The sequence below is a fragment of the Echinops telfairi genome, unplaced genomic scaffold (genome assembly GCF_000313985.2).
Source record: "Echinops telfairi isolate 266 unplaced genomic scaffold, ASM31398v2 ScPeMD7_7469;HRSCAF=8507_0, whole genome shotgun sequence".
Classification (NCBI taxonomy): domain Eukaryota; kingdom Metazoa; phylum Chordata; class Mammalia; order Afrosoricida; family Tenrecidae; genus Echinops; species Echinops telfairi.
The window spans coordinates 35,372,964-35,384,790 of NW_022111372.1; the positions used below are offsets into that span (position 1 = coordinate 35,372,964).

Below are 11,827 nucleotides of genomic sequence, written 5' to 3' on the forward strand. Positions count from 1 at the left end.
ATGATTAAAAAAAAAAAAAAAAGACTTGCCTTGACCTGAAGTCCCTAGAATGGCTACAGAAATGTAGCCAATGAGCCCTTTTAGCCACAATCCCTTTTGTGATGACAAACTCTAGCGCAGGGGTTCTCAACCTCCTAATGCCACAACCCTTAATACAGTTCCTCATGTTGTGGTGACCCCCAACCATAACATTATTTTTGTTTACTTCATAAATGGAATTTTGCTACTGTTATGTTTATGATGTAAATATCTGATATGCAAGATGTATTTTCATTGTTACAAATTAAACATAATGAAAGCATTGGATTTATTACAAAAGCAATATGTAATTAGATATTGTAAAATATTTATTTCTAATGACAAATAAATGAAATTTTGTCTTGAAGCATGGTGTAGCATGGGTAACAGTGTTCACACCAGGTATTCTCATATGTGGGCATATCTGCATGTGGGTGGACCTGCCTGGAGACGGATAGAGGAGCGGTGTCTCAGTTCCTAAGACCATCATAAATATGTGTTTTCCGATGGTCTTAGATGACCCTTGTGAGGGTCATTCGACCCCCAAAGGGGTCACGACCCACAGGTTGAGAACCGCTGCTTTAGTGGTTAAAATCACATTTTGGTGGGCGTTCTCTTATGCTATCAGATTAAGGTGGGATATATTACGAATAAGATCTGCTGAAAGACAAAAACCACACCTCCACAGAGAGCTATCTCAGAAGGGGGCGAATTCCCAGGACCATCAGGGAAGAAGCATTGTGGCACGCTGGAGGTCCCATTTGAAGTGATGGAGACTGAGACCACAGACGACTGGAACAGAGCAGAGGCTATGCTGCTTCCTGGCCCACGGAGACAGAGGCCAAATGACCACATAGTTGAGATGCTGGGGACTAAAGAGAGAGACTTGGTTGCTGGCTGAGGACGGGGGCAGCCGTGGACCAATGACTGCAACCTTAATGTTTTCTGATCCTGGCTTGTGGTAATTTCCCTAGTAAGTTCTCCTAATCATGGATTTCATTTGTGAGTTCTATGTGGTCACTGTGACCGATTATCGAACTAAGCAGAGAAGTCGCTGGGGGAGAACTGGTCAGCGTCACAACAGGGTAGAGAAGAATAGAGGGTAGACACATGTTTGACCTCTGCCTTGGGACAATGGGCCTGGGTGTGGTGATGAGTTGGATTGCCCTTCTCCGTAGGGTAGCCAAAGAAGGCCAGAATGGACCCCCACACCCTTTCCTCAGCTATGAAGCCTTTCACAACTGGGTGCCAGTAAGTTATTACACAGTATTACCTCACAGATCCCTTCCTCAGGTACTAAATGCTGGGGGTGGGGGTGGCGGCGAGGCATAATTATATACAAATTAATTCAAAGCAAATACTTTAGAGGGAGATAGGCAATAACATTTTGGGAATAGAATCAGAAGAAAGCTAAACACAGACATACATTCTAGGCACCTGGATAAGGATCCTTCAAGCTGAGCCATGGGAAAACCAACCTCTTTCTAACTGGATCTATAAACACGATCGTGGCCCCATGCAGAAGAGAACAAAACACTGCCTGGGCCTGTGCCGTCCTCCCAGTTGTTTTATGTTTGAGCCCACTGTTGGAGGTACGGTGTCAATTCATCCCACTGAGGGTCTTCCTCTTCCTTGCTGCCCCTCTGCTTTACCAAACATGATATTCTCCACGGACTGGTCTCTCCCGATGTCCTGATGACGAAGTCCCACCATTCTTGCTCTGCCTTCATTCAGATGTTTGTCCTTTTGGCAGTCCATGGTACCATCAATATGCTTCTCCAGCACCACAATACAAACGTACCAATAATTCTGCAGTCTTCTTTGTTCAATTTTCACATGTATATGAGGCAACTGAAAATACCATGGCTTGGGTCAGGCATACCTTAGTCCTAAATTAACATCCTTGATTTTCAATACTCTAAAGAGACCTTGTGCAGATTTGCCCAATGTAATGCATCTTTGGATCTCTTGATGGCTGCGTCCATGAGCTTGATTGTGGATCCAAGCAAGATGAAATCCTTGACAACTTCAACCTTTTCTCCCTTTATTGATGTAAACTATTGGTCTAGTTGTGAGGATTTTGGTTTTCTTTACCTAGAGTTGTAATCCATACTACAGTTGCAATCCTTGATCTTCAACAGCAAATGCTTCAAGTCCTCACTTTCAGCAAGCATGGTTCTGTCCCGTGCATATCCCAGGTTGTTAATAAACCTTTCTCCCACCCTGATGCCACATTCCGCTTCATATAATCCAGTCTCATTTGCTCAGCATACAGACTGAATAAGTTTAGTGAGAGGACCCAATTGTGGCGCACACCTTTCTTGATTTTAAACCACACAGTATTCCCTTGTTATTTTCTCACAAACGCCTCTTGATCCATGCACAAGTTCCACATGAGCACAATGAAGTATGCTGGAATTTCCAGTCTTCTCAAGGATATCCAGTTTATTATAATTCACACAGCTGAATGCTTTAGCATAGTCCACAAAACACATAAAAACATCTTCCTGGTATTCTCGGCTTTCAGCCATGATCCATCTGATATCAGGAATGATATCCCTTGTTCCACATCCTCTTCTGAATCCGTCCTATACCTCTAGCAGTTCCCTATCCATGGACTGCCGCAACCCCTGCTGGATGATCGTCAGCTACATTTTATTTGCATGTGATATCAAAGAAGATCCTAGCTATGGTCTTTTCAATCATGTGAATCAGTTATATCCTTTCACCATAATTACTTAATTTGTACATTAAGCAAATAATCTGAGAACACAGACTATATGACAATGGTCAGATCAGCTGCAAAAGACTTCTTTAATGTGCTAAAAAGCAAATGTGTCACTTTGAGGACTAAGGTGCTCCTGACGCAGGGCACAATTTTTCAATTACCTCATTTTTAAGAGAAAATTGGACAATGGGTAAGGAAGACCTAAAAAGTTTGTCATTTTAATTTGAAGTTTGTCATATTATGGTAGCTTGTGTTGCTCAGATGCCAGAAGCTTTGTCACTGGTATTCCAAACACCAGCAGGGTCACCCAAAGCAAAAAGGCTGAAGCAGAGCTTCCAGGCTGAGAACCTAGTCCCAAGAAGAAATAGGATGTCTACTTCTGAGGAACTGGGCGCTGAAAATTTTATGGAAAGCATTGAAACAGTGCCACACACGGACAACCTAATGAACAGCAAGCAGAACATTGTCAAACAAAGTGCCAGATGATGAGCCCTTCAAGTCGGAAGGCACTGGAAATGTGATTAAGGAAGAGCTACCTTTTTGAAGTATGTGGATGAAATAAGCCCTGAGGGAGGAATGCTTTGGGGAATCTTGATTTGTTGATGAGCGTAACTTAAAATGAGAAGAAATAGTTGCAAACATCTACTAATATTGGAATTTGGAAATGTACAAAGTATGAATCTAGGAAAACTGAAAGTGGTCAAAAATGAAATGAATGCATAAAAATCAATATACTACGCATTAGTGAGCTGAAATGGATTAGTATTGGCCATTTTTAATCAGAAAAGCATACTGTTTACTACATGGGAGTGAAACGTTCAAGAGCAATGGCAGTGCCTTCATGGTCAAAAAGGACATTTCAATATCTATCTTGAAGTACAATGCTCTCTGTGATTGGATAAGATATACCCATAGACAAGGAAATCCAATGAATACAACTATTATGCAAATTTGCACACCAACTACTAAAGCTAATGATGAAGAAATTGAAGAATTCTTCCAACATCTTCAGTCTGAAATTGATCATGCATGGAATCAAAATGCATTGATAATTATTGGCAAATGAAATGCTACAGCTGGAAACAAAGAGGAAGGAGTAGATGGGAAACATGGCCTTTTTCAACAACAGAAAAGGCAACTGTGCATGTGGACTTCTCCAAATGGAAGGCACAGAAATCAAATTGCCTACATCTGTGGGAAGAGACGATGGAGAAGTTCAATATTAGCAGCTAAAAGCAAGCCAGCAGTAGATTGTGGAAGAGACAATTGCTCTAAGTAAGTTCAGGTTGAAGCTGAAGAAAATTAAAACAAGTCCACGAGAGCCAAAATCCGACCATGAGTCTATCTCACCTGAATTTCGAGAAATCGCAAGTACAGTTTTGACACATGCAACACTAATGACAGAGACCTGATGTGCTGTGAGAGGACGTCAGGAGCTTCATACATGAAGAAAGACCAAAGTGGGCATCAGAAGAGACTCTGAAACTTGCTCTTAATCAGAGTAACAAAGCAAACAGAAGAAATGATGAAGTAAACGAGCCGGACAGAAAACTTCAAGGAGCAACTTGAGAAGACAGAGGGAAATGTTATAATGATAGACACAAAAACCTAGAGGACACAAAAGCCTGGAAAACTAAAAAGGAAGAACATGCTTATGGGATCACGAGGTGTCGAAGGGATCAGGTGTAAGGCATCATCAGAACAAAAATCTTACCATAGTGAATGATGGGGGAAGTGTGGAGTGGAGACCCACAGCCCATTTGTAGGCCACTGGAGATCCCCTTGCAGAGGGGTCTCGGGGAGGAGACGAGCCAGTCAGGGTGCGGTGTAGCAACGATGAAAAATACAACTTTCCTCTAGTTCCTAAATGTTTCCTCCCCGCTCCCACTATCATGACACGAATTCTACCTTGCAAGTCTGGCTAGACCAGAGGATGTACACTGGTGCAGATATGAACTGGAAATACAGGGAATCCAGGGTGGATGATCCCTACAGGACCAGTGGTGTGAGTGGAGATACTGGGAGGGTAGAGGGAGAGTGGGTTGGAAAGAGGGAACCGATTACAAGGAACTATATGTGACCTCCTCCCTGGGGGACGGACAACAGAAAAGTGGTTAAAGGGAGACGTTGGACAGGGCAAGATATGACAAAATAATAATTTATAAATTATCAAGTGCTCATGAGGGAGGGGGGGCGGGGAGGGAGGGGGAAAATGAGGACCTAATGCCGGGGGCTTAAGTGGAGAGGAAATGTTTTGAGAATGATGAGGGCAATGAATGTACAAATGCGCTTTACACAACTGATGTATGTATGGATTGTGATAAGAGTTGTATGAGCCCCTAATAAAATGATTAAAAAAATAAAATAAAAAATTAAAAGAGGAGATGAACAAGGGCTGAAATGGGGACTTTGAAAGAGGCATAAATAACCTCATCTTCTTTCAAACGGGAGACTAAAACACAGGTTGGAGTTGTTGGTAAGCAACATAAAAAAAATAAAATGGCTCCAAGACTAGCCCACTAAAACTTTTACTACTAGTTCTACAAAAAAAACATGTCTTTGTATCCAAAACATGAAACAAACTGCACACATGATCTTTTGCAAGGTTCTGGAATGGCTTTTCTAGCCTTAACCATGATGTTAGACAAAAGGAAGAATGCATGTATTACAAGTATTTTAAAAATCCAAAGCATCTATGTTGGACTGTGCACACATATACAGACATACATTCCTCGCCCACAAGCCATCATCATCATTTCGCCCTAACTCTATTTGATTTTACTAAAGCTGCCTCTGCGTCTAAGTCTCATCATCATCTCAGTGGACAACACTCAAAAATTATTTCAAATGCTTGTTTTCAAAGCTATAGTTTATCTGTGTTCTTTCCATGTCCAGCCAAATCACTCTACAACAACATAGTTACTGCTCTTCATTTGCACCTTCATTGGCTGAGCAGAATTTTGTTCTTCAGTTTTAGCCACCCAGCAGTCATTCCTCCTCCTGACCCTTGACTGTGGAAGAACAAACGTTGTCCGACTGTACAGTCCGACGTGCCGCGTTCCTCTCACTCAGGGGTAGTAGCCACACTACCAGAATCCAGCCAACTGAGCATTTTCCCCAGGGACGATGACTCCGGGAGAGGGAGGAGAAGGCCGTCTGAGCAGAGCCGGTCTATCTGAGCATTGGCGTGAAAATGAAGCATGCCAGTACCTGCTACACACAATCCTGAAGTCGTCCTAGTTTTTGTCCTATCTGGCTCAACCCTTTAGCTTTTCTTTAAACATTAGAGCAACCCTGTAACTTGGCAATACATTCCCTTTTCTATTCAACCCAGCCAGCCAGTCAGTTTATGCGCCTGGTTATTAAAGGAGCCTAACTAATATTTTCCCAAGTGGTATTCATTTTTCCTATTCCTTCAAAATCCATACTTCATGCTGTTGTTAGATTGAGCTTCATAAAAACAGAAGCTTCTATGTACCAAGTGTGGTGATACGTATCGCCACACAGGGGTGCACAAAACAGATAAGGCCTCCACTAAATAGTGAAGGAAGCCAGATGATAAACGAGGAAACATATAAAGGTTAGTTTAGATTGTGCAAAGAAATAATTAGGATGCTGTGGCTGGGTGGAGTAACTGGAGACTTTGAGAAGACTGCCAGAAAATACCTTCACCTGATACTTTAGCTGAGACCTAACTGAACAGCCAGTGATTCTTTTTTGAGATACAACCTGCACATCTTACTTCTGTTCATTCTATTTCCCAATTTGGAATACCCTATACTTCATCTTAGGAGCTCTGGTGGCATAGTGGTTATGTGTTGGACTGTAATCTGCAAGGCCTATAGTAGTTCAAAGCCACCAGCGGCTCCTTGGCCTTTCTACTCCTGTAAACAGTTAGTCTTGGAAACTTGCTGGGGCAGTTCTACCCCGTCCTACGGGTCACTATGAGTCGGTATTAACTCAATTGCAGTGAGTATACCACCTCTCATGCCCAGGTGTTAGTAGTGGGTTAAACATTTGGCAGTTAACCACAAGGTCAGCAGCTTGAAACCACCAGTCGACATGGGAGAAAGAATAGGACTTCTATGCCTGTCGAGTTACAGGCTCAGAAAGCCAACAGGGGCAGTTCTGCCCTGTCTTATAGGGCTTTTATCAGAATCAACTTGATGGCAGTGAGTGAGACTTCACCTTGCCACTCATCACAATATGAATATGAATCATTTTTCACAGCCCCACTAGTCTGCCTTGATCACTTCAGTTTATAATGGGCAAACCTCTTCTTTCTGATGGATTACAAAGAGCCTGCACCATTTCACGTTGTGTTTACTCATTGGCTTATATTGTCTGCCATCTGTATCTCTCCAGTATGCTTGTAAGCTCCCGAGGAAATGAGAATCTATTGCACGTCAGCCCTCTTCAAAATGCCTAACACGGTACCTTGCACAACAATAAATGCTTATTGATTTTTTGTGCTGACACTTGAATTAGGTACAAAGGAATGGAAATCATGCGTTTGGTTTTCCTAAAGCAAAAGTGGACACACCACTACTCTGCTTCAAAATACTGTATTGATTTTTCTACTACTTCCTGGATGAACTATAAACTGCAGACTGGCAAACATAATTCTACATTCTGGCTGCAATTCACAGTTCCACTCTTACTGGACACACCCTCCAAGGCTCGTGCACCCAGTAGCCACCACGTGAAATACCTTTCTTACCTCTTCTGCAGAAGGAGCTAGCTCCAAACTAACCTTGTGCACAGAAGATTAGTAATCTCTCCCCACCTCCATCAGCAGCTCAGCCATTCAACTACCACAATACGTCATCTTTCTGCAGTAACAGCACCACCTCTTTGGTTACTCTGCCTCATCGTCCTCACGGTCCACCCGCTAAGCAGAAGTCCTTGTTTCCTCATCTACAGGGGTGAGTAAAAAAGTATCGCTAGTGAGGTTCTAGTACATACAAGCCCAAGTTTATTAAAAATCTCTCTGTGGATGGCTGCAAATTCTCTCAGTAATATACATGTCTTAGTCTTGTTAGGGTGCCTTAAAAAGAAAATTCAACAAAACTCAAATGGACATTTTCCTGGATCATTAGAACTTTGCCATGTTTATGGCAATGCTGCCCCACGTAAAACAAAACTTGTAATGAATCAAGGATGGTCAGAAAGACCTTAAAGATAAGCCAGAGAAGGAAGAATGTTCACTTCAATGAAAGAAGATTCTACAGCGAGTGTCCAGAAACTGGTGGAAGATGACCACAGAGTACCACTGATGAAATGGGAACTGAAGCTAGGATCGCACATGGCTCTATATTTCTAATTTGAAGCTAACATCTTGGCCTCAGCAAGCTTGTGGCACCCAAAGCACTGTGATTTCAATTCAAGGCCCGTCATGATGTGCGTATCATGGGGGTGCTTATGCAAACAAAAACCTGTATTGGTGAGAAAAAGGCCAGGAAAGTTGGGCTGAGGAATTTTCCCCTCCATCATGACAGTGCACCCGCTCATTCTTAAGATGGTAGCAAGGGCTGTCCTATGAGAATTTCCCTGGGAAACCTTACCCTCTACAGCCCTGCCCTTGTCCCTTCGCACTTCTGTTCCCCAAACTCTACAAGTCCCTCAAGGATTTTGCTGTCTTTCTGTGGTGCAAATCATGTATACAATTCTTTTTGGAAGGGTTATAGAAGCAATGCCTTTAGAAGTGTGAAGAACTACATGGAGTATGTGTCAAAAACAACAACAACCCCAAAACACACTATAGCTTCACATTTTTATATTTTGGCTTAATAAAGTTTCAGTTATTTTGTGGCAATGTTTTTTGACTTAGCTTCCTATGTATCCTTAGTGCTTAGAACAAGGCCTGGCAGGTTATGTACTGAACGAGGGGATACACAGTAACCTGGAGATTCCTGGACCCTAGTTTGTCTTTAGGTTCCATGGGTCTGTCAGAGTCCAGCAAATGGCAGCTTTCTTCGCTGTTCTCATGAATTCTTAAAGCTCTAAGCACTGCTAGATGATGACTCCCAAATCTGTTCTCTTGGGACTCCAGTCTCTCATGCATCTACCGAAGGGTTCCACCAAAGTATATCCCAACCCAAACCCCAGGGCCTTCCAGGTGGGTTGGACTCCATCCGACTCTCTAGCCTGCTACACCCTTCCCCTGTAGAGCAGCTGACAGGCTGGAACCACTAACCTTTCAATTTGCAGCCTAGCACTTTCACTACCGTGCTACTGTAGCTTGGACTTCAAAGTCGACAGGTGCAGTGTCGTACTTAGTATAGACATCCTCCTTCACCGTGCCCCCATATCTCCTTGCTCTCGCAAATGGCCTATTTAGTTTAATTGCTGCTAATAGCCTGGTATCCCAAAGCAGAAACTTCTCTGTCGTTTACAGCCAGTTACTATGAGCTGTCATTCCTAGCCTGTGCTCCTGATCTTCATGGGCTCTGAGGCCAATAAAAATTGCCCCTTCAGTGACTCCCTCTCCTTTAGAGGCCTCCCTCAGTAATGTTAAGGGCCCTTAAACCAAAAACAAACCCAAGGCCATGGAGGGGACTTAGACTTATAGTGACCGTACACAGGATTTCTGAGACTATAAATCTGAAGGCAGGCAGATAGCTTCATCTTCCTCCCTTGAAGTGGCAGATAAGTTTGAACTGCTGGCCTTGTCGTTAGCCTAACCCTCAGTGCCACCAGGACTCCTTTTAGTTACCATTCATTTTTCTTCTCAGTTTCTATGGGTAACACTATTAGATACTATTGTGATTTCCTTGAGAGGAGGGGTTAGATCCTTTTCAACTTTTATTTCCTGAGAAGGACACCTGTTGCATGTTAAGTAAAGCCTGCTGTGAGATTAGGCATTGGGCTGCTACCCACAGGTCAGCAGTTCAAACAGCAACCACTCATCAGGCGAAGATGAGGCTGTCTGCTGCCATAAGGATTTAGTCTCAGGCCCTGTATATAACGTCACCATGAGTTAGAACTACCTCAATGGCAGTGGGGCTGGTTGAAACATTCAAAGAATGGTATTTGAAAAATGAATTAAATAGAACTCCTACTTCTAAGTAAAAAGTGTCCTAAATGCCTGCCATTGTAGTATCAAATTTTCTACCCCAACCCTGGTGTCACTCAATTTATTCTGACTCGAAATGGCCTTATATAATGTTTCCAAAGTGGTAAATCTTTCTCCCTTTGAGCAGTTGGTAGGTCCAAACCGTTGACCTTGAGGTGCACAGTTCAATGCTTACCTGACACAGCACCACCGCAGCTCCTTTAAAAAAACAATATTGCGTGGCACTGACAAGCACATTGAATTCGAGGTGGGTGAAGGATTTACTTCTTCAAGCACTAGTGGGAAAAGTTTACTTAAAAAAATTTCTAACCACAACTTTCTAAAATGAGTTAGCCTATTTCCGTCACCTCTTAAATAAGGTTTACACAGGCAAGGTCCCTATGGACAACTAGGAGGTCAAGATGATGAACAGGCACTAGGCTGTGCTATCCTCCACTGATGCCATCTCATGCTAGAACTCCAGAGCTGTTAGCCCTTGTATTTCTCCCTGTCAGGCAATCCCCTTGGTGTGCCTGCCTCCAAAATTACCCGCTCCTTCCAATGTGCTGCATAGGTCTTATCTCCAAACTATACAGCCTCTAAGATCGAAAGATACAGGATGCTTTCTGGAAGAGCTCTTGAGCTTGTTCCAGATAAAGCCTAGGTGTTAAGAAGGTGCCCTGGTGGTGCAGTGGGTTATGTATTGGGCTGCTATCCCCAATAACAGGGGTTCAAATTCACCAGCCACCCCTTGGGAGAAAGATGAAGCTGGCTCCTCCTGAAAGATGTATAGACCAGAGACCCTACCGAGCCATTGTACTCTGTCCTACGGAGTCTTCATGAGTCGAAATCAACTCTATGGCAGTGGGTCTGTGTGGGTGGGCCGATAAGAAAACCCACAACTCCCTGAGGGGCTCCAGGGCACCTCTGGCCACTGGGGTCCCAGTAACAGGTGCGGTGGGCTGGGGCTGGACCTTCTCCCTCCACACCCCTCCTCTCCCCAAAGCCTTCAGGGCAGGGGACTTTCTCCAAGAGGGAAAGCAGGAAAGCTGGGCGTTAAGCGGTGAAAATCGGAGACCCGGTCTTCCTTCCCGGGGTTCTGGGTGGAAACGGATGTGCTTGGACGGCCAGACTCCCGGCTCGCCTGCGGATGGGGAGAGCCAACTCGGGTCACTGCCGGTCGTGCGGGCGGTGACAGCCCCCTGCCGCCGGACCGACAGGGCTGCGGCGGGAACGAACTGACTGTAAGTGGAGGGCGGGGGACAACGCGGGGATTGGGGACGGCGGGACAAGTCGCGACAACGGCCGGCCACGACCCCAGCAGGCTCCTTCAGGCGGACCTTGCAACACCGGCCAACCCGAAAGCGCCTCCCCAAGTCGCGAGCACGCGCCCGACGCGGACGGCGTTTCAACCCCAACCGGTTGCGAGCGAAGCGCGGAGCCCACGGAGGCAACGGAGCGTGCGCAGTCGCGTGGGCAAAGTCAAGCGCAAGCACAGAGCATGCGCAGCGTGGAGGCACGAGCGGCTACGTGGGAGCCCAGGGCATGCTCCGTAAGCGTTACGGCCCTGGCGCACGCGCAGAGCCCCCAGAGACCGCAGCCCGCTAGTGGCGAGAAAAAAAGAGGAGAGAAGTCACCTCAGAGTTACGTCAGGAAAGGCCGCGTTTTGCGGGGAGACTGTAGCCCACCCCGGGGCCCCGTCGTTCGCACGGAGCGAGGGGCAAGACAGGTACTCACCGCTCTCCGCCCCGAGGCAGGCGCAGGGCCCCCTTCCGCTCACACTCGGCTCGCGCGCGCCGCAGCCGCCGCTGCCGCTGTGATTCCATCCATCTTGAATTTGACGTCATCCCACACCAGGGATGAGGTCATCGCCGGCAGCGCTCGTCACGTGCGCAGCACTGTGATTGGCTGCCCGGCGGCGCGGGGCGGGGGCGCGGGCCTCCGGGGAGGTGCGAGACGCTGGGGGTCCGGCCGAGGGCGGGCCGAGCAGAAGCGCGCGCCGCGGCGGCCCCCGGCCGCATCCGCCG

General features: G+C 45.5%; 1 protein-coding gene across 3 annotated transcripts in view; it reads right to left on the minus strand.

Moving 5' to 3' along the window:
- LOC101652022 (zinc finger and BTB domain-containing protein 21) overlaps positions 1 to 11,619 on the minus strand; it is a 26,794-nt gene extending 15,175 nt beyond the window's left edge. For 2 of the 3 annotated variants that reach the window (XM_004696916.2, XM_045284590.1), the window contains exon 1: positions 11,538 to 11,619. The gene's annotated coding sequence lies outside the window, so the exon portion shown is untranslated. Of the gene's footprint in view, positions 1 to 7,499; positions 7,535 to 11,537 lie in introns of those variants that run through there. The other variant, XM_045284591.1, reaches the window with a different exon arrangement.
- Positions 11,620 to 11,827: the final 208 nt, after the last annotated feature.